The sequence below is a fragment of the Leptonychotes weddellii genome, chromosome 3, assembly GCF_054177405.1.
Source record: "Leptonychotes weddellii isolate Sample4059 chromosome 3, ASM5417740v2, whole genome shotgun sequence".
Classification (NCBI taxonomy): domain Eukaryota; kingdom Metazoa; phylum Chordata; class Mammalia; order Carnivora; family Phocidae; genus Leptonychotes; species Leptonychotes weddellii.
Genome location: NC_138371.1, coordinates 146340867 through 146360721, shown reverse-complemented (window position 1 = coordinate 146360721; position 19855 = coordinate 146340867).

Below are 19855 nucleotides of genomic sequence, written 5' to 3'. Positions count from 1 at the left end.
CCGAGTAGCCAAGTCCATGAAATCAAGGTACCAACAATGCATTTTACAATGTTACATGACAGTCCTTTAAGAGAAGATGACAGCTGCATTTGCAGTGAGCATAGAATAACTTGTGGTGAAGTAACATGGCGTACACCTGAAATTAATGTAGCATTGTGTGTCAACTATACTCAAAAAATTTTTTAAAGTCCTTTTTCTACATTTTACATATCTTTTTCTGTATAAACACAAGATGTAAGCAACGGTAGTTTTCTTATGTCTACTTGAAGTGAAAACAGGAACCAAAAACACGAAGTCCAGAGGTTGAACTTCTAGTTCCATGTCACAGCCGAGATATAGCTCAAAAAAATTCCTAAGTCTCTTAAGTTCTTATTCTTCTTTCTAACCCAGAGCCTTTCCCCTAAATCCCCTCTGACAGTAGGAGCTTTAATACATAGATTCTGACAAGTATTGTTAGCATCTTCTCTTGGTCCAGCACCAAGCCACGTTCTAATCAGTCTGGTCCCATGGTTTTTCTCCTGGTTTACTTCTCTTTCTTCTCCTATCCATTTTAAAGAATCCACTTGGTCCTTCAAAGCCCAGCTTGAGTCCCAGATGAGTCCCATGGTTCTGATGGTGTGAATCCTAATATTTGCCACATATTGTTCTCCAGTGCTTAACATTTTTTGTTCCCAGCTTTTTTGGGAATTTATTTTATGTCTTTTAGATTTCCACAACCTAGAGGAAATAAATATCTATTGATTCATTTGCTCTGCAGCCCTCAATATTAGATAACATAACCTGTACATTTTCATTGTAATACTACCATCTAGAGTGTGAGTTACTGGTCTTGGGAGATAGGTAGGATCAGAAATATCTAGTAACACATACACGTTCCTTGAGTGTTCCTTTGTATAAAAATTACAAACAAGATATATGATCTTAGATTATCTACATTACTCTGGAAACTGGAACACATGATCCCTAAGGGTTCTTCCAAATATATGATGTATCTAATCATAAGAAGGCCCATGCAATAACTCTTTGGAAACCATGCAAAGCTCAGCCTGGGTGGTTCTGGGCAGGGAGTGCTTCTATTTCCCAGTGACATAGAAGGCCTGTGTGGAAAGGTGCAATCTAGAGACCAGGCTGAAGGTGGGAGGCAGAGCAAGTTGATAGGAAGAAACTTGTAGAGCCTGAGAGAAGTTAGCTTTGGCAAAGGGTGAGATTCAACAGTAGGCAATGGTTGGGATCTGGCAGGACGTGTTTTGTGATATTAGGAAGGTCACACAACAGGTAGCAGGTACCTACATAGAGGCTGGAATTCATGGATAGAAGCCCAATTGTGGGATACTTCTGGGGAAGAGGAAAAATTGGGGATCATTTAATGAAAAATGGGAGGGATAAAGAAATAGATTGTGAATCTAGGTTCTTTATTAGACTCTAGGGTCAGAGCCAAACCTGCAGCAATCCTGAACAGAAGCCAAGACAGAGTGCTGTCAGGTTTGGGCTCTTTACATACCCCCAAGTCCTGGGACACCAGTCTAGTCAAAAAAAACTGATCAAGATTGAACCTCTAAGATTTTAGTTATCTCAGTTCTGAAGGTCGCAGGGAAACAGTGACAGGGAATCAAGCAGATAGTTATAATGTATTACCTGCCTAGAAAAGCAACATAGATTTGAAATTAGTACTTACCATGCTTCTTTGAAGATGAGTTAATATTTATACAAGGAAGACTTTGATAGAACCACTACTGATTGCAGGAGAGATGGAATGTGCTGGGGGGTGGGCAGGTCAGATTATAAAAAGAAATCATTATAATACAAGCTTTTTCCCAAATCACAGATATTTCTTGTAAGGTACATTTTATCAGCTGATTCTGTCATAACCTGCAGTTATCTTTCAGCTTTATTGCTTTCTAAACAAAAACAAAAACACCTCACTGTTATTCAGGTGATTTCTTCTGCAGTCTTTACACCTTTAAAAACTGTTTTCCTTTTGCCTTTTTTTTTTTATGGTGAAATGTGTCATTTTTTCTGACTAAAATAAAGAGATGTAATAGTTTTTATCTCTCAAGCTCATGGAAAATGAAATCCTGTTTTTTAAATCATTTCCATTCTGTTTCCCATTCTTGTCTTTTGTGGCAGAACCTATTTCCCCTTCTAGTCTTTCCTACATCTCTAAAACCTGTCTTAAACATTCTTCCCAGACAAATGAATGCACAATGCTAGGTAGGAATACTTGCGTGTGAACTGCATGCATCACGATTTACTTCTCATGTATCATGTAAATACACCTACTTGCATATCCAAATGCACTGTCTGGCAAAAGGGACTCACCAGAGCAGTAGGGAGTGTGTGTGTGTGCAAGTGTGAAGTGTATGTAAGGATGGGGAAGGTTCTTTTTTCTTTCTTTTTTTTACAAAAACTTAAAGAATATACAACAGATTGAGCTAAGAAAGGCAGGAGCTGGAGGGCATCAGACTGAAAAATTGAAACAGGCTAGTGAAGTATGGATTGTTTCAGGGACTTGAACCTTTTTGGGCCAATGCACCACAGAACTGCCTAGAAGAACAGTTCTGTTCAAGAAGGGATATGAGCTCTAGAGCCAATCCGACAGGCCCTCATTGCTTTAAAGAGAGAAACAAAGGGCTTCTCTGGGGACAAGCAGGATACATTTTTGAAAAGGACCTAGCCATAGCTAATTAACTGGAATTTGATGGGCTCTGTGATTGCATTGATAGCTTTATTGTGCAGCTGTACATAATGATTTGATATTTATATATCAAAATGCAATGCAGTATTATTAACTATAGTCACCAGGCTGGACTGTATTGTATTTGAAAGTTGCTATGAGTAATCTTCCAGGTCCTCATCACAAGAAAAAAAATTATAACTATGTATGATGATGGATATTAACTAGATTTATTGTGATTGTTTTCCAGTACATGCAAATATCAAATTATTACATTGTATACCTGAAACTAATATAATATTATATATCTATTATGCCTCAAAAAAAAAAAAGGTGCTTCCATGAGTATTATGCCTCAAAAAAAAAAAAAGGTGAGCCTTAAATAGTCAAACTTCCAACACTTAATGACTACAAGTGGGTCTTCTCTGAGATGTGCAGTACTTGTGAAATTTATTAATACTGGCAGAACCAGAAAGAAGACAACTCATCTTCTTCCGGAATTAAATGTTCCACTGGAACCGAACAGAAGATTTTGGTTTTGGGCTCTGGTATTGCACGTGTATTTGCTTATTTTTTAATAGCTGAAACACTTGCCATTATCATGAGCCTGACATATTTTTTCCAGTTACATTCATACTAGAATTTTGAGGTTCAGATAACAATTATGCAACTGCCAGGACAAATCCAAAGATTTTTTTCTGAGACAAATATGGGTTCCCTATATAGGTTGCTCTAGTGACTAAGGTCCATGTTGGGTGAGCGAATAAATCCATTCTCCAAATATTCACAATTGATGACAGTTTTTCCTTTCGTATTCCAGGTATATCAAGTAGGTAGGTAGGTGTGTATGTAGGTAGGTAGAACACCCACCAGAATATATTTAAAATAGCTCATATTTGAGAGAGATTATCTAACAAGTTATTTAATTATTCTGAGATCATAATTGCTCTGAGGTATATGCTTTGAGATCCTTACATCACAGCTTTGTATCTTTTTATGAAGTTATATCAGAAAAAAGAGGAGCATGAAAAAACTTATTTGCTCCAATTTTTTTGTATTTTACAAAACCATACTTGAAAATAACATCCACTTTGATTTACAGGTTCTCCTGCACAAAGACCTACAGGAAAAATTTCAATTTGAGTTTAGGTTAAAAAGAAACCATTCACAGAGCATATGCCATACATTTGCTCTTCCCAATCTCTTTTATATGCTCAAAACCCTTAAGAAGAAATTCAAAGTTTGGGCAGAAAGCGGTTTCCCTCAGGAAATCAGAAATATTAATTTTCCTTCAAGCTGTGTATTGTCTCCATTATATTGTGATCCCAAATTACCATGTTTTGTGTGAGAGTCACTCATATATGTCTTCTTAAATCCTTTCAGAAATAGCTCAAAAGCAACATGAAAGCAAACACTGACCTCCTAATTCCCTAATGTAGCACCTAGTACAAAGACGGGCTCTATATTTACTGAATGAATTAATAAAAATATTAACATATATTACATGCAATCGGTAGCCACATTTCTCACACTGTGATACAAGTTCCTTACGCTCAAACTTGTTGAGTGTAGTGAATGTTTTATGTGACTCTCTGTGGAGGAGTCTTGGGGAAGGAGCATGGAATCAAGGGAGCAAGTTTGCATTTGGAACACTGGTTTATTTGAAGGAGTCCCCCCTCTTTTTTTTTTTTTTTATACCACAGAAGGTAGCAGTGAGCAGGGACTACATGGATGTGAGAGATAGAGTAAATCTTCATTTGAGAGTATGTTTGCATTTTATCCTATTAATTTGCCTTGCTCTACAGAATTGAACACACTGAAGCCTGGGTGGGCAGGGCAGGTCAGTTAATGGGCTTGAGAAAAGTCGGGGCCAGCTGCCCTAGAGTTACCTCTGCAGCAGCAGAGGTCTTTGCTAAAGATAATGCTGTTTCTGACCCTGTTTTCCTCATCATCTTATAATACATAAAGCCTAGGTCTCAACAGTCTGATTACCCAATAACTTCTTTCTTTTTTTAAAATGGTCTGATTGCTAGAAATTGCTCCCCCTCCCCCCCTGCAAAGTGTTCCCAACATGTTTCTAGCAATCTAATGGTACCATTTCATGCACGTTTGGGCTCTGGTTCTTCATCCTCTATTCACCTAGCTACTTCAGTCATGGTTGACCCTTGCAATGTTGTTTCTTTGTTAAGCCAAGCCTCAGTCTGATGCTTTTTATTCTCCTCTAGGCCGCCTGCCCAACACACATGCACACCCGTCTGAGGAAGAACATCACCAACACACATGCACACCAGTCTGAGGAAGAACACCACATCCCTTTCTAAGGTTGTCATTCTGCAGCTCTTCGCAGGGCAACTGATTATACTGCAGCAGCAGGGAAAACAGTTTCATAGATGGTAAGTGAAATCTAATAAAGATGGCTACTCTTAGAGTCTAGGCCAACATCCTAATTCCTTACTCGGTTAGCTCCTTGACCAGCTCCTGGAGTGCTTCCATGTGGCAGAGGGTAGGTCACCACCAAGAACCTGCCAGAGCAATATGTTGTCTTAGTTTCCAGAACCAGTTAACACCTGGACCCAGAGAAGGGAGTAAAGAAGACTTTCTTTCCTCCAGTCAGACCCACCTCATTATTAAGACTCTCCTAAAACAATTTACAATGGGAATATCCATGCAAGCGAAATCCCACCTCCCACATACATGGGCTTGATCTGGCCCTCAAACTGCCTCAAGAGTAGAAGAGTACTTTACCCTCCAATCTGGTTTATTCCATCCAAAATAAACACCAACAGTCCCACTAGAGTTTTGCAACACAAAACCTAGTCTAATTCCTGTCACTCTCCTTTCCCTAGGGTACCAGGGGAGATGTTAAGGTGTGAATCAGTTTACCCTTCCTAAGCTCTTACCAAATATTTTATTGCACATACACCTAGCAACCAAGAATGGACCATGGCATTTAGGCATGGATGCTGCACATACAGATTAAGAATGGGAAAATTCTTCTAACTCTTAGGACCACACATTTACTGAGTAGAATGCTTACTATCTCAGCCTAAATCATCTATTTGGGGCAAACTCACAGAACTCATGGCTTCCCAAGGAACTTGCCCTTAGATATGCTCCGCTAAATGTTCATTTAAGTAATTTCTTCAAAAGAAAGATAAACTCTAATCTGCACCCTAGGAAAAAAAATTGCTTATTACTTTAAAAATGATAGTTTTAACTGTTTCAGTTGCAAAAATGTTAAGGTCATATCTTTCTAAAGCATCCCTCTCTCTACCTCCTACCACTCTGTTCTAGTATCATGAAGATATAAAATTTATCTAAATTTTTTGACTTCCCTCAGACCTACCCAGTTACCTCCATTTTCATGTTTTAATATTTTTCTAAAATGAACAGGCATTTCTTATGTAACAGAAAGAAAATAGAGAGTCAACCCTAAGGTTGTGCAAGATGTAGAGTTGGGAGATGGTGAAACAGGAAATGTGATCAGTCCTGGCACTGAGTCTGCACTGCTCTGCCTTTTACTAACTTATGATTTTCAGAAAGCTGTGTAATCTTCCAAGTCTTAAGTAAAACACAGATAATGGAAATTTCCTCATAAAATTTTTGGAAGGAATATCTGAGATAACTCATGTAAAATACCTAGGTCAATGCAAATCTATTATTATTATTATTAATTTCATATTAAATTCCAATTTTCTAAACCATAAGAATTCCATTCATGATACTACCTTAATATTTCTATGGAAGTCTTCCTATAATTTGTGATGATCTTATTTTTGTGCTACATTAATTAGAGGCTAGTTTTTGGGTTTTACAGTGGTCAACACTTAGACAATTGCAGATCAAAGACTAAGCACAGATGCAAACTCTTTATAGAGGCTTAGGAAAAAAAACAAAAACAAAACCTTTCTAACTTGGTAAGACAATACTTAGGACATAAAGCCATGAAAAAGAGTGGTAGAGAGAAAAAGCCCCTTCAGGGTAGTCTCATACTTACCATAAAGAAATGGTGAGCTATGGACCCCAAAATTAATCAGAGTGGAAGTTCCTTATATGCTGAGTTGGTCTTTCAGCTGAATATCTATGGGACTGAACACATATTAAGTAAACGATGTATGTTTGTCAGTTTAATTGGGATGTTCAAGGTTTGGGTTTGTGATCAGTAAATTTGTACTTGTGTCCCTTTGATTGTCTACTCTGAATTTAAAGAGCTGATGGTAATTCTTGAGTAGAACAGGTATATTTTGAGTGAATACTTTGACACATAGTATTTTGTTAATGTATTTGCCTAAGCTAAATAAAACGTAGGGAAGAAACCTGATTGAGGGGTGTATCTTGCTGTTAAGGAAAAAAGCTGGTGACATTCAAATTTAAAATAGGAGCCTAAGCCCGCTTTATCAGGGCCAGTCTGTGCTCAAACTATTGTCTTTAAAGAGAGAAAAAATGCTCATACATACTTGACCTTGTTGATCCTGAGTTTAAGTACAACTCATCTTTTAGGGTCTGAAATTCACTCCAGCAGAAGGACACTTCCAGAATCTGAGAATGGTATTGGTGGTTTTTTTTTTTCAACATTAAACAAATTTTCCAAAAGCATATTTGTTGCATTATATTTAATTCAACTAGACACACATGAATTAAATTTACTTGAAACAGTGGTGTTAAATTATGGGGCTAAAGAACTTAATGATGTGTTTCAGATTTGGACATCACAAACCACAGCTTTTAAACATTGGAGTAGGTGAGTTCTGTATCAATACAAGAACATTCTAGAGGTCCTCTGCCCTGAGATATGTGCTAGATCAGGAATCAGTAAACTTTCTGTAAAGGGCTAGATAGCAAATTTTTTAGACTATGTAGACCATATAGCCTCCGTGGCAACTACTCAACTCTGCTGTGGCAGTAGGAAAGCAGCTGTAGACAGAACATAAGTGTAGTTGTGTTCCACTTAAACCTTATTTATAAAACTGGATTACCCCATGGGCATTAGTTTGCTTTAAATAAAAAAGGATTTCTAACAGGAACTAGATGTGTATCCTGCTAGAGAAGATTCTTGACATCAGTGCTCTTCCTCATGGTTGAACTCCAGAACATCTCAGGATGCCCTGAAAGCAGGTCTAAATTACTACCCTGGAATATGTTTTGTACCCTATTTCCCTCCTCTTACCCTTAATCGTTTTGTTACAAAAGTAAAAATGTTAAGTCTAGAAAAATCAGAAAGTACAGTTGAACAAAAAGAAGAAAATAGAATCCTTAATCTCATTCCTCAGAAAAAATATTTAGTTTTATAATATTTTACACTAAGAAATAATATGTATTTGTAAAAATACTACGTAATTTTATTTAAAAATGCATTATACTATGTATATGTATGTGTACATGTGTGTCTGTGTATATTTTTTTTTTTGGTAACCCATTTGGTAGACACCTGATGAGTTTCATTACCTTCTAAGAACCCTTATTTGACTAATCACGTGGCAGTGTATTTTCCTGTATCTTCTGTTGTCCAGTATAATTGAAAGACTGTAGCCTTTATTTGCTACCTAAGAATATAGAGGTAAGAATGACTTAATATTCCCTCTTTTGATCTTATATTCTAATTTGAATTGAAAGCAACTTAGTATTCATGGTGTACTGTATTTTTAGATAATTTTTAAGTGTGCAAGTAAGTTTTTTTTAAAAAAATGTATATATTTCTTTCTACGAAATCATTTCTGAGTGCTAGATTTGTAATTTTTTTGAAGATTTTATTTACTTATTTATTAGGGGGTGGGGGGCAGGGAGAAAGGCAAAGAGAGAATCCCAAGAAGGGGTGATCCAATTTTGGAACTTGCCTAGTATGAAGACTTCTTAACTCTGTTCCCAGAATCTAAATACAGAACACATCCTTAATAATATCTGTTTAAAAATCAAGGGAATGGAGATGCCTCAGCTGGAAGGATATAGGCAGAAAAGAGCCTCCAGTGGCCTCCTTCATTTAATCACAGCTCTCCTTCTAGGGGTTCCAAATGAACAGTGGGGCCACTTTTATTTTTTATTTTCCACTTTGAACAAGCAGGTGTTTCTTTCATGAGGTCCATATGTTCTTTCACGAGCTTTATCCAAAGCACCTACAGTATAGCCTATAGTAATGTGGCACACAGCCAATTTCCTCACAAGACTTTCCTTTTTATTCCAAGGAGAGTATGTGAAAAGTGAAAGAGAGAGAGGGAGAAAAGAGTGTGTGTGTGTGTGTGTGTGTGTGTGTGTTGAAGAGAGAGAGCAAGAGAACAACAGCATCTCTTTGAGCTGGTGGAACATGGCTCATAATGCCAGCAAACCACAGTGAAGAGGAGCTCTCAGTGAGGCTTGAGGTCCAAACTGACCCCACGCCAAACTCGTGTTTGTGGCATATTTCCCAGCAGGCTGCGGCAGGGCTGTGGCAGACCCCAAGAGCAGCTGTCTCTGCCTGGCAAACTGGCAGTAGTCCGACCAGGTGGTTTTCTCAAGTTAAAAATAACTGATTGGGAAGAAAGGAGAGCGCCACTCAAAGTTGACTAATGCTTGTGAAATCGGGATCATCAAGAAGAAACTCAAAGGGGAGGGGCAGGGTGAAGCAGGAGCAGTCTGTGGAAGTAAGAAAATAGATTGGCTTCTGTTGTAACTGAGGAGAAATGGGAAATACCTGGAAGCTCAAGTAAAACTGGCCAAGACATGTGCTGGAAATAATTTTCTGTGAAAGCCCAGGTCTGCGGTCTTTATGAAAGTGTGGGTTGCCATGGGAAACGTGATGTTTATGAAAGGAAAAAGGCTTGCACTTCAGAGCAAGTGACTGCTCTGCCAGTTCTCACAAGCATAGTAAACAATCCAGAGAAAGAGGTATATGCACCATTTACCCTTACAAGCTTGAAAGGGAATCTGCCCTCTCTATTTATCTCATAATTCACCTTTGTTTCCATGTTAGCATGGAAGTAAAGAGTATGAGCCCTTTTATTCTACATGGGCCAGAAATGCAGACCTATTTCACCATCAGTATACACTACAAAAATTCTTAGAAGTTGGATGGTTAGCAAATATCAATTGAAGCACACCAACATATATAGAAATTGCAACAATCTGTAAGAGGAAAATCAGTGGCAGTGTTCTGTCAGGGCATCAGTGTATTTTTAATCACTTTATTTTCAGTTAAAGAAGATGAGCAGGACAGAATAGCTACCTATAAATTATTTTACATTTGGTTTTCTTTCTTTGCCTTCTAGTGACTTGCCACCCAAAAGTGTGGTTTGTGGATTTCCAGCATTGGCATCAGTTAGAAATGGAGATTCTCTCACTCCACTCCAGACTGATCTATCTAACTATTTAGATTTTCTTTATTTTATTTTAGAAAGAGAGAATGCACACGAGCACAGGGAGGGGCAGAGGGGGAGGGAGAGAGAGAATCCCAAGCAGACTCCGTGCTGAGCAGGGAGCCCGAAACAGGGCTCCATCTCACAACCCTGAGATCATGATCTGAGCTGAAACCAAGAGTCAGATGCCCAGTCAACTGTGCCACACAGGCGCCCCCACTCCAGACCTACTTATTTAGAATCTACATTTTAACGAGATCTTCAGGTAATTAGCACACAGGTTTAAATTCTAGGAACTCTTGTTACCGTCAAGAAAACCTAAGTTCTGTAGTTAGTTACACCTATTATTTATTTCAGGCAATACTGATTATACTATTTACCAAGGGCTGCTGGGTAATCAAACCATCAGTCACTGTTTCAACCTACATGAGGATTCTGAAGGAAGAGTTAAAAACCTTCTGAGTATTTTTGGCTGCAATGGGTAACACTGGAATTATTACATTTATAAGAATACTAAAACAATGTGCATTTACACATTTGTAACCATTGTAGTTTAAACGTGTTTGGTCTAATCACATTAAACACTGCCCTATTACTCTAGGACGTTTACTTCAAAGAAATGATGATATTATGAAGTATCCATTAAAGGTATTGATTAACTATCATAAAGTCAGCTAAAAAAGATATTCAGTGCCAATTAAATTGAAACCATATGTCTCAGATAAAATTGTATTAGCTAATCTTAAATTTAGTCTTAGATAAATAGGCTATTAGGTTAACTTAGTCTGTTAGAAAAGATTAATGACTTAAATACCATCTATTAGATAAAACTGAAAATTAAAAAAGTACAATCATCTCCCTGACTTGTAACAGTCTCTTCAGAGATTGGCAAAATGTGACTCAAACTTCACCTTGGTGGTAAGTGACAGCATGAGATTATGAAGCAGCCTCATAACTCTGGATGAGGAAGTCAGGAGAACAGCATACAATGAAGCAGGATGTATGGAAGAACTCGGGTGGTGGGAGGGGTGACATAATCTCTGCCTAGGTGATCTGAGACTGCATCCTGCCATTGACCTATTCTTTGAACTTCACCTAATTGCAGTGGAAATCCTGTGTATGAAATAATGACAGGATGTCTCTGGAAATGTTAGAAAAAGTCAGGTTCAAAACACATTTTTCATAAATTCATGGAATGCTGTTCACCAAATAAAAGATATTTCTAAAAGACCTAAGGAAATTCCTCACTTCTCAAATTTAATAGGCACTTACTTTAAAGGAAAAGGCAGTTTTAGCTGACTTGTAGGTAGTTTTTAAATCTAGACATTCTTAGGAAAACTGTTAATGAACTAATGCAATGATTCTCAAATTTCAGTGTGCAATGGAATCATCTTGTTAAAATACATTTCTGGGTCCTACTCCAGATTCAGTAGGTCTGAAGTAGGACCCAGAATTTGTATTTCTAACAAATTTTCTGATCATGGTGATGCTGGTCCAGGGACCACACTTTGAGAGCCATTGAACTAAAGTAAGATATATTACTAATTAATATCTAATTTTATATTCGTTTATCCTACAAACATTATTAAGCATTTTCTGTGTGCCTAGCGCAATGCTAGTTGCTGAAGATGCAAAGCTGAATAAATCAGTCATGCTCTCCAAGAAGACATAGTCTCATAGATCACCAATCCCATGAAGGGGTGCCTAATCTCCTGAAGCATTAAACTAGAGGCAGAAGAATTTCCTCCTGTTCTCAGTACTGGAGGAGAGAATGGTGTACCCCATCCCCTGTGCCTCCACTTTCCTTGGTCCTCAGGAAATCTCCAAACAGTACAGAGAGGGGACAAGCATTGTTTCATGGCCTTCTCGTCTAAACCTGATGACCTCAAAGTAATAAACATTTAGTTGAGAGAAGGAAGTATGGAGGTAAAGAAACAAACATTTTTATTTGGTTTATAATTATTTCTAGGTAAGAATGTTAAATGTGAGCACTATCTGGAAGCAAGTAGGTTTTTTAAAATTCTACTAAGCTTTTGAGGTAATCACACTGCCAAAGATACACGCCTTTGACTATTTGAGGCTTTTAACAGCCTTTGGGCCTCCAAATTTGCATCAGCAACAAGAAGGACACAAGAACTAGAAGTCACTGAAGAAGCCATAGCTTTCAGTGTTTACTTGAAATGTGGGCACAGAGAGTAATGAGCATGGGATAATCTCCCAGAAGGCAGAGCCAGGGACCAAAGAGAGCAGTGGACAAGGGACTTGTTCCCAGGGAGCACCCCAAGATCTAGTCTAGGAACCATCCCTGCCTCCATACTAGGGTTCTTCCCAATGCCTGACCAGCAGGGTATTCTCATTGCCAGGGATAGGCATCCACTGTGTATCTCCCATTGCCATTCAGTGGAGGTTCCCATGGCTCTTACTTGTCCCTTTTCTGTCATTGTATACTGGTTGTGTGTGTATGTTAGGATGAGAGGAGGTTTAGATAACTTGATTTTTAGTTTAAATGTTGGTATATGGAGCCATATACAATCTTGATGGAATATTGAGCAAACCATTTAGAAATCCTGGATTTTGAGCTAACTACAGTAACTGGATGAATTTTGGATTGTCTCTCATGAGGTGGTGCGTGTGTTTTATATGAAAGGTGTGCTTGGATATTTAAGAGCTAGACTCTCGGGGTGAGATGATTCATGGCAAAGATTTTGTGCTACCTTTTCACATTGTAGAAATGTAATTGGGAGATATCTTCCTAGCCCTTCCTGCATGTAGGTGGATCACTTGAATAGATATCACCAATGAAAGCTAAGTAATTGCACTGTTACAGTGGATGATTGTAAATAATATGTGTCCCTTCCTGGTCTAGATAAGTATCAGTATGCCTTCTTCCACTCATTTTCCTCATCTACCAGCTAGATGTTGATGTCCAGGGTAACTATGAGAGTGTTAAAGATGGTAGAGATAAAAGATGAGGGACCCTAAATCCCTGAGTAACCTCTTGGAAGAGAGCCACTAGGCCATTCCCATACCAGATTGTTACATATCATTTTATTTAATTAAAATACAGTTGAACCTTGAACAATACAAGGGTTAGGAGTGCTGACCCTCCATGCAGCTGAAAGTGCACATGTAACTTTTGACTCCCCCAAAACTTAACTACTAATAGCCTACTGTTGACCAGAAGCCTTATTGATAATATAAACAGTTGATTAATACATAGTTTGTATATTATTATATACTGTATTTTTAGAATAAAGTACACTGGAGAAAAGATGTTATTAAGAAAATCATAACAAAGAGAAAATACATTTATAGTCCTGTACTATATCTGTTGAAAAAAAATCTATGTATAAGTGGACCCATGCAGTTCAAACCTGTGTTGTTCAAGGGTCAACTGTATTTAATAAAACTATTCTAAAATTCTCCTTAAAAATACCCATAAGAAATATTGTGACTATTTTAATATGCAGAGTTAGCTGGAATATAAAAGATTGAATTTTTCATGGAGTTGAGTGTGACCTTCAAGTTCAAAAATTTTAGGCTTCTTCAGAAGCTAACAATGAGAAGGTGATATGAATTTGTGATAAACCTGTCTCAAAACCTTCTATGTGTCACCAAGTAGAAAATTAGCTCCTGCCTGCCATGGTGCTACGACCCATGAGAGGATAAGGGGGAAAGTACTGACCTTCTAAACTGAAGTCATATACTTAGGAAAGATAGCTTTAGTAAGAACTAAAGATCAGAGATTAAAACTTGTTTTTGGTTGATACTTTCTTGACCTCCATTTCTAATTTTAAAATACCTAAGCATTTCTCCCTGCAGTGGATTGAATGTTTGTGTCTCTCCCGAATTCCTATGTTGAAACCTAATCTCCCGTGTAAGTATAGTATTTGAAAGTGTGCTTTGGGGAAGTAATTACATCATGATGGTAGAGCCTTCATGAATGGAATTTGTGCCCTTATAAGAGACCATAGAGCTAGCCAGCATTCTTTCCATTATGTGGGAATTCAATGACAAGTCAGCAGTCTGTGAGGCAAGCAGAGAGCCCTTATCAGAACCTAACCATTATGGTGTTACCCTGGTCTCAGACCTCTAGCATCCAAAACTGTGAGAAATAAATTTCTGTTCTGTATAAGCTACCCAGTTTATGGTACTTTGTTATAGCAGCCCAAACAGACTAAGACACTTTCTTTACTCCCGGTATATACAATTGAGCCCATAATCCTGGTTGAGGTATATAAATCTCATACAAGAAGGAGAAAATATATTACCCACATAGCTCTCATTTATCTGGGCCTAGATGGAGATAGATGGAGCAACCTGAAGGCAGAATTGTGAAGGAAGTAATATTACTCTATGGTGCCTCTGGATGACCTTCATCCTTAGTGGCATTCCATACCTACCACTACCAGATCAAAATTTGCAGAAAGAGGGCCAGCAGGATAGAAGAAATGCTGAAGATGAGAGTGAAGTATTCAAGACCTGCTTCATCACCGGGGCGCCTGGGTGGCTCAGTGGGTTAAGCATCTGCCTTCAGCTCAGGTCATGATCCCAGGATCCTGGGATCAGGCCCTGCTCTGGGCTCCCTCTCCCTCTGCCTGCCACTCCCCCTGCTTGTGCTCTCTCTCTCTCTCTGTGTCAAATAAATAAATAAAATCTTAAAAAAAAAAAAAAAGACAGGCGTCATCACCAACACCCTTCATATCATAGAGCAGTGGTTCTCAGCCTTGAGTGTGTATCAGAATCACCTGCAGGGTTTGTCAAACACACATTACTCAACTTCATCCCAGAGTTTCTGTCTCAGTAGATCTGGTGTTGGGCTCAAGAATGCATTTCTAACAAGTTTCCAGATGGTGCTACTGCTGCTGGCCCAGGGATCACATTTTCAGAACCAGGGTCCTAGAGACTGATTAAAAATAAAAATGTCTCTCCATCTACTGGCTCTGAGGGTAGCTTAGCACTGAGTCAGCCTTCAGATTCATTTCTCTGGAACTCTCAAGCAGTTTCTCATTTCCCAGTCCAAAAAAAAGTCTCTTTGTCCTTCTCTATGGACTTCTTTCTTTTTCTTCCCCAGCCTATAGCCATTTCCTCAAACCTGTCATCACAGAAACACTGGTTCTGCAGATACCCTTCAGATCTGAAGCTGTATTTGCCCCTTCTTGTTTCTCTTTCTGCAGTGGTTATTCAGTGTGAATGAGTTGCAAAGGAGAGGGGCATCTGGAGAGGCGGGTGAATGGTCCTTTGGGATTAATTTGAGTGAGTTCAGTGAGCTGGTAAGAGGATTTAGTGCAAAAGGCTACAACAGAAAATAGTATTTTATATTTTTGTGCTGCTGCATGTCCTTCCCTGGTTAATCTTAATTTTTATCTTGCTTTTCCTCTCCCAGAATTGAGGAACAGGAACTCTGTCCAAATCTTCTTCTTCCAAATAGTTAATTCCCACATGCTCCAAAAGCAAAGCAATGAATATTCCTTCAGCATATAGCAAGTATAAATTTTACTTTCACAAATCAGATGTTTGCAGACAAGGACTTTGCTTTATTTTGCACCTGACATGCTACCCTCGACTCTTGAGCCACCATCTGCTTAGAGTAAGCTAATCATGCTTTTCCATTTTCGTTAACTCTGTGTAATCCAAAAAGACTCCAGTTTACACTAGGCACTATTATTGAGGGAGTGTTTAATGCAGAGCTGCTGCCTGTGGGTTGCATAGTGCATGGTGTTCTTGCACAATCACACACACAACTGTAAGAAGGAGTTTTCAGAGGAAGAGCAAGACCAAAACCCAGCACTGCCTAGGGCTCCACTGATGCTCAACTTCAAGGCCTTGGTGGTTGTCTTAGTGTGTGTGGAATGCACTACTGGCTCTTTAATGAGGCAAAGTGGATACTCCTATAACCTTCAGCTGGGTCTTGTTGGTAACTAAGTGGAGATGTTACTCTTGATTAGGCGTACCGGGCTTTTTTCATAACCCCAATCCTCTCAATCTGCCAACTAGTGAGCTTTCTACCCACCAGAGCTCTCTATTCATTGGGTCTTCTTGTCTTTTTAGGCAGGTTTTTCATTGACAGCAATCAAGCTTATGTTCCCAGCTAACACCTGCCCCCTACCCTATGACCATCGGAACCTTAGAATTCCTACCTTGCACACATTCCTACCTTGTACCCCTTGCCTTCTTTCACCTCGCTCTGTCACTCTACCTTTGTGTGATTGTGATTCCCTATTGTCGTGATTCCCTATTGCCCAACTACTTTGGCTGGATCCGGAGTTCTTCTAAGAGCAAATACCAAGAAAGAAGCAGTCATATATTCAAAATCACCCTTAAGTTTGGAAGGAAATTCATCTACTCTTTGTTATCGAGATTACACAGGAAAAGGCCATACATATCACTTTTCCTCTGTTCCTGACTCTCATTTCCTCCAGTTTTCTAGACCTGTGTATATTGGCCATAGACTGGGGAAAAAAGGGCTAATGGGAGTGGTGGATTCACAGAACTGATGTCATAACATCATAAATAATTTGTTAACTCTGCTTGGGGACCTGAGGTAAATCGTCTGGCTATCTGGAAAAGGTGCTTCATTGAGCTTTAGAAGTTAGGTAATATAAACATCTGTCCTCCTCTGCACTTTTCCTCCATACAGGAGTGGAAAGGGCCAGCAGGCAGCCCAAAGAAACAAGAAAGGGGCTTTCAGTGATAGCTCATATCATTTGGTTACAAACCTCGTTTTCTGGTGAGCATGAGTCTGCAGGAAACACACTCCTCAACTAAGGGTTCTTTCAGATTGACAACCTGTGTGGTTGAGAACCTGCCCCTGGGCCAAAGTGAGTTAATTACAATAGTTTAACAGACATCTTCACTGAGGACTACAGAAATCCTACATAGATGAGGCACTGACCAGATAGTAAATACATGGTTCCATGTGGCGGGAGCATTGGGGTGGGACAGAGAGTCAAGAAATACTTTTTAGAAGAGTCTGGGTGTCAAACTGTGAAGACCAGCTGGCCAGCATGCCAAAAGGCCACATGAAATGATACCCTTGTATGACCAAAATTCTTACTTCAATCATTGCAGTTATAAGACTTCTTAGTGCTATTTATGTCCCTGTTGGTCACTATTTAAACTAGAAGCACCTTGAAGGCAAAGTCTGTGCTTTGCTTATTGCCAAATCCTTACATCCCACCTGGCACACATCAGATACATTATAAGAATTAGTAATTCATTGGGGCATTATTATTATTAATAGAATACTAAGTAAAATTGCAAAAATTATTAAACCTTAAGAATTATTTGATAAAACAAATGTAATCATTGTTTAGCTTCTAGTATAAAAATTGCATTCTTACATCAACCACTCACAGTTGAAATTAAAATGGACTCTCATAACAATATTAGAAGAAAATTAATGGTTTTGCATTAATGAGCTCCCTGGTTTATTACTTAATAAATTACTGTTAGTTACAAGCAATATTTTGGAAAACTTTAACTGTTAGATGCACTGTATTCTATGCATATTGATAGCATGTAAAATTATTTTGACTTTTTATAAGTGACAAAAAATAAAGAATTACAAAGATGCACAGTGCTGGCTCTGGTGACCTGATGTTTTTATGATTATGTCATATACATCATAAATAAATCATGGCTGCTGTATTTGTATCTTGTTAAATTGTATGAAGATTTAATTTAAGGCCTATGTTGATAACACTGTAGATAAATGAACCATGTTCTTTGCATGGGTGGTTTTATAGCAGAGACTCATAGTAGTTAGTAAGTTAAAACTCTGTTAGAATTTCATTATAAATTTTCAAAGGCATCCTGCTCTCTAGATTGAAATTTGGTAGCAAATCTTAAGACTAGAACTGTCTTACTAGTTAAAAGAAATTATCGTACCCTGGTTAAAAGATGCAGAGTTACAAAAGAAGTTGGTATGTGTCTATTTTCCAGCATTATTAAAAGATAATGTCTTTTATAACACCATGTATTACAAATATGAGTAAGAAATTTTAAAAGTTAGCCTGAGTTAAGCATTAACCAGAAATTTGAACTCTCTGGGCCTCTCTTCCATACTTGTCAGTGAAATAAGGAATTGAAGAGGAAGATGTCTAAAATATTTCTCTATTATCTACCCATGATCTGTCAGTTATATTGTATCACCAGTCACTTCCACCTAATGTATTTGTTTTTTTCTTCTTTTTTATTGTATGTTAATCACCATACATTACATCATTATTTATAATAATAATAACAGGCTAAACACAGAACTAAAAAGAACGTTCTACATTCCTTCTTCCCACAGAAGTGTGCTACCTTTTCTTAAGCTCTATTGCAGACATGAGAATCCATTCCCTTCTTCAAGATCACCTGGAAGACCACCCTGAAATAGTTCATATATTGTTTAAGGATTTTTATACAGATACATCTTTAAACATTTAAATTGGCAAAATATATAACTTTGTAAATTAGTTACATTATCGTTGTAATACATAAATCATAAATAAAAATTAATGTCTATAGCACACAAGGATGTTATACTGTTATACTTTGGTGTAATTTAGATCCTGAAGGATTAATTTGCATAATAGACTATGACCACTTTAAAAAATGACAATACCTACCCAAAGTACTTTATCATAAAAGCAGACACATTCACATGGGAGCTAATTTTCTATTTGGCTTCTTTCTGTAAATCAATATCCAAGGAAGCCTAAAGTTTCTTAAGCTAAAAACATAATGAATTGCTTTGGGGAATGAGAGTCCATACCTAACCAATGTTCACCAGCTACAAGACAGGAAAATCTTTATTGTTTATTACAATAGCCAAAGACCATATTAAGGGCTTAATTGCAAGTAGTTTGTGTTAAACACTTTATGACAGGACTTGGACTAAAAAACAGATAAACTCGAAAATATGACCATGGCCTGCATTTAGCACACATGACCCAAATTATATGCACACATATATATACATATATAAAATACATATAATATATGTATATATACATATACGTACACACATATATTAATCAAAGAAGTAATTGCTCTTTATGAATAGAGTGAATTTTTTTAAGTTTGGCTGAGTAGGGAGGTGATTATAAATCTCTCTCATGTTGCTGTAGTTTAAGGCAATTTTCTTTGATTTTTTTCAACTTTGGGAGAAGAGTATTGCTTATTGGCCATTGTCTGACAGCCCTTTTTCTATTAGATGACTATTTCTTCTCAGTTTTATTTTTTGCAAGCAGAATAAACCTTGTTCTTCCAGTATTTCTTTCAGGTATGACATTCAATTAAAGAATCTTTGCAGCTCTTTTGTGTATCCTCTACAGACCTTATTGGCTTCTCCAACATATGCCAATAATGTTCTTACTGATTTTTCCCTGAGACAATGGCTAGACTACCTTATGAAATTGTTTTGATGCATGCAAATCCCATGCTTGTTTTTTACACTGTAGACAGAGCTTCATTGCAGACTCAAAGCAAGCTTGTCACCCACTGTGTCCTGTTTTCCTGTCTAACCCATACTTTGTTGAACCTTTGCCTATCGAACTTGCAGAAAGTCTCTTTTCTCGCAGCAGTTATCCTACGTAAACCTCTTCTGTTCTTGTTTATAAGGTCACTTTAGTTTTACATTTACCTTCTGAAATGCTGAGCATGCTCCTTAAGGGCAACATTCTTTGCAAAGTTACTCACCTGTAAGTGTTCATTCAGATCACTCCAGATTAAAACATGGAAAAGCACTGAGTACAGTGTATTATCATTTTCTTGATATCCCTCCAATTTGACATTAATTTACTCAAAGACGTTTTATAGGATAGGATCCTAAAAATCAGTTATGTGTCTAACAAGTGATGGGTCATGT